Source organism: Echinops telfairi, unplaced genomic scaffold (assembly GCF_000313985.2).
Source record: "Echinops telfairi isolate 266 unplaced genomic scaffold, ASM31398v2 ScPeMD7_7465;HRSCAF=8503, whole genome shotgun sequence".
Taxonomy (NCBI): Eukaryota; Metazoa; Chordata; class Mammalia; order Afrosoricida; family Tenrecidae; genus Echinops; species Echinops telfairi.
Genome location: NW_022111365.1, coordinates 247,125 through 251,002, shown reverse-complemented (window position 1 = coordinate 251,002; position 3,878 = coordinate 247,125).

Sequence of the window (3,878 nt, the reverse complement as noted above, 5' to 3'; positions counted from 1 at the left end):
CTGATCCAGTTGAAACATCATGATCACACAGACTGGCGTGCTTATTCCATGTGGGCTTATTGCTTCTCTGCTAGATGCTGCTTGTTTAACTTCAAGCCTTTAAGACCCCAGATGCTGTATCTTTTCATAGCCGGGCACCATCAGCTTTCTTCACCACATGTGCTCATGCACCCATTTTGACTTCAGCAATTGTGTGGGGAAGCTGAGCGTCACAGAATGCCAGGTTGTTAGAACCAAGTGTTCTTGCATTGAGGGAGTACTTAACTAGAGACCCAATGCCCATCTCAATAGCAGGCTTTTATGAGACTCTTACAACATGCAAGACATTGCCCCAAGTATTTAAATGGATTATCCTTACATTTAATCCTTACAACAACTCTATGAGGTAGGTATTGTTTATTCTCAGTTTTCAGGCAAGGGAGCTAAGAGGTTAAGCAGTTTGCTCAAATTAGCAAGGTAACATAGGCACGTAACAGAGTCAGCACTTTGGAATTGCACTCACAGAATTTGGAATAAAAAGACGTGCATTCAAAGTCTGGCTCCGCCCCGGTAGTCATGTGAGCTTGGGCAAGTTACCTAACCTTGCTGATCCCTCTGTTTCCTCATTGTTACAAAGGAGATAATAATTCCTATTTCACAGGATTTCTGTGGGGATTAAATAAGATTATATGTGACAAGTTCTTGGCACATACTATGTATTCAGTAAATATTACCTCCCTCCTCTTCCCCTCATCTTATTCCCTTTCAAGAATCTTGGTACCATCTGTGGTCTCGTGATTGCGAGACCCCAGACCCCCCGTGTGTCTGCACAGATGTGGTCCTCTTCGGTCTCTGGGTACTGGCTGTCCAGGCTGTGGTCTCTGGCCCTGGAGGTAATTGTCGGGCAAGTGTTAGTGGGAAGGAGGCATCTAATTTTCCTGATAGAGTGGCTCTGTTCTCACTTGACTCTGGTGATTTGACCAGCATGGATGTGAGATGTGAGAAGCCCCACAATGAACCAATGAGCAGATACAACGTAAACTTGCCTGACACTTTACCTGGAGTGATTGACCTCTCACTGCCCTATATTCATGGTCTCATGAGTTTTTTTGAGTTCTTTCTTCCTTCTGTGTTCACTTTATTCAAACGATCTTATAATCTGAGTCTTACTGCTTAACTGTTAAGTAGGAGACCTCCGAAATAACTCATAGGGAGACTAGTTGGTAAGAATTGAGCCGTTTAACGAAGAACATTGCTCAAATTAGCTTGCCTGAGGGAGAGAGACACATATTTTTATGCCTGGTTAGCAGACGTGACAAAGAGCCCAGGTGACACAGTGGCTAAGGTCTTGCCTGCTAACTGAAAGGTCAGCCAGCCACTTTGAAGGAGAAAATCTCTGATACAGAGTTAATTCTGACTCATAGTGGCCCTATAGCACGGGGTAGAGTTGGGGCTTTCTGTAACTCTTTATGGGAGTAGAAAGCCTCATTTTTCTCCCATGGAGCTGTGGATGGTTTCAAAGTGCTGTCCTAGCAATAGCAACCCAACTCATAACCACTATCCCACCAGAGCAGCCCTGAAGGAAAAATGAAGTAGTAATCTGCTTCCCTGATGAGTAGAGCCTTGGAAGCTCTATGGAACAGTTCTACTCTGACCTATGAGGTACCTGTGAGTCAAAATGGACCCAGCAGCAATGGGCTTAACAGATCGGACAAGATGACATTCTTCCCTGTAGATTCAGAGTGTTTGATCATTGAACTGCATTTGCAAAGTACCACCTGGCTCCTTAAGCATGAGCAACATTGAGCGCCTCTGGAAATTAGTGGGCGGGGGCTACTGAAGTGGATCAAGTCCCTCTGAAGAACAGGTCAATTAAAGTGAATCAGAAAGTTAATAAATCTGCATATTTTTAGAGGCTGTTTTCATTAAATTCAAATGAACATACAGGGGGCTCAAGGGAAGCATCAAGGAAAAGAATGTACATGTTCAAGGTGTCCACTCTGGGCAAGGCACTGTGGTGTGCTTTGTGTATATTCCAAAGGAAAAACAATGAAAATCCAAGCCCATTGTTGACAAATTGATTCTGGCTCATGAGATTCTATGGGGCAGAGTAGAATTGCTTCATAGGGCTCCCAAGGCTGGAAATCTGTAAGGAAGAGTAGCTAGTGACTTTGAATCACAGACGTGGTTAGTAGCCTCATGCTTCACACTATACCACCAGCATTCCGTCTGTCTGTTACTTTGCCTAATCTGTCTGGTGACCCTATGAAGCTTCCTGTTAGATGGAGGTGGGTTCTAGTCACAAGCTCCTTTCTAGCTCTAGAACTGAGGCAAATCACTGAATTTGCTTCAGTTTTACTTTACACATTTGAAAAACAGGACTCCTCAGGAGTTGGGTAGATTTACAGCACATGATGCTGAGCAAAGTTTGTCCATCACAAAAGGACAAATATTATATAAGATTCCTGTTATATTTTTAAAATAAAGATAAACATTTTCATACCCAAATAAACGAACGTTGATAAGTCTTAGGGGTGGAGAAGCGGATACTCCAGGGCACACAGGGGTTAAACCCAGTGGAGACATTAAGTACCCTACAAGACAGAGATGGGCAAAACACAACCAAAAAAATGGGAGGTAGCAGAGCAAGCTATTCCAAGGCTTGTGAAGTTATTTAAGTTGTTGAATATAAAAATGATGATCTGATACGTAAACTCTCACCTAATTCACAATAAAAATTAAAAACAAAAACCGAGGTAATAGCAATCCATCTCATAAGGGGGTTCAGAAAAAGGAAAGAGGTTGTGTAGTAAAGAACATCAGGCTCCTTGGCTGGTGGCCATGTGGAATCAGCTCCTAGCATGAGTGGAGCACATTAGGACGGTCTTTAGGGAGGTAGCAGAAGAAAACAAAACGGTTGTCAGCTCGGTGGTTCTGACTCATGGCAGCTCGACATGCCTCAGAGTAGAACTGAACTCTGTAGGGTTTTCCACTGGATTTTGGGGGAAGTAGATTGCCAGTCTTTTCTTCCAAGGTGCATTTGTGTGCATGAATCTCTACTTTTCTTTGTTATTAGATGAGCACTTAACTCTCTGTCTCACTCACTAATGCTCAGCTCTTAAGACTATGGAGGACTTGACGTTGTCTTGTTGCCGCTGACAGAGGCTCGCCCTGTTAAGTTTGAGGAGGAGCAACTGGTTGACTGGAGGGTGTGGAACAGTGTGAGCTGTCGCTGGTGTAGAAGTTAGGAATCTTGTGCTCCACTTCCAGCTGCGCCAAGACTCTCTCTTCCTGATCCCGGGCCCTCAGTTTCCACATGTATACAATGCTATAGTGGAAAGCAGTGATCTCTGAAGTGCCTTCCACCTTCGTGAATCTCTAGTCTTTCAAAACTCACTGTTCCAAAACACGGACTTACTTATATAATCTTAGTAGTCCCGCTCAGGCTTTGCAACTGTGACAGGTAGCTTAGGAGCTACAAGGAAAATGTATTTTAAATAACTTTAAACAAGTCATAGGGTGCTGCCTTTGGATTGGAGAACGTTTTCCATTTCTTGCCCTGTTCATCTGCCAGGGGAACAAAAACAAGACTTCCCCACCTTCTTTTATAACACACACATTGTCTTTCTACCTGGCTTTTAATTTGGGCCCTGTGCCAGCAGTGTGGATAAAATCTTTCAGAAACTTTTACAATGTCACATACTTATGCAAATCAGCAAAGTGTTTATAGCAACAGGCACCACAACAGCACCCAAAGTTTCAATTAGTGAAAAGCAGCCAGACTACTAAGCAGCTTTGAGCCGTGTGTACAGAAGGACCTCCTGGAGTTAAGGCAACAGAAATGCAAAGATTTGTTGAAAAAACAGATCTAGAACACTCCAGACTTCAACATCACTTCA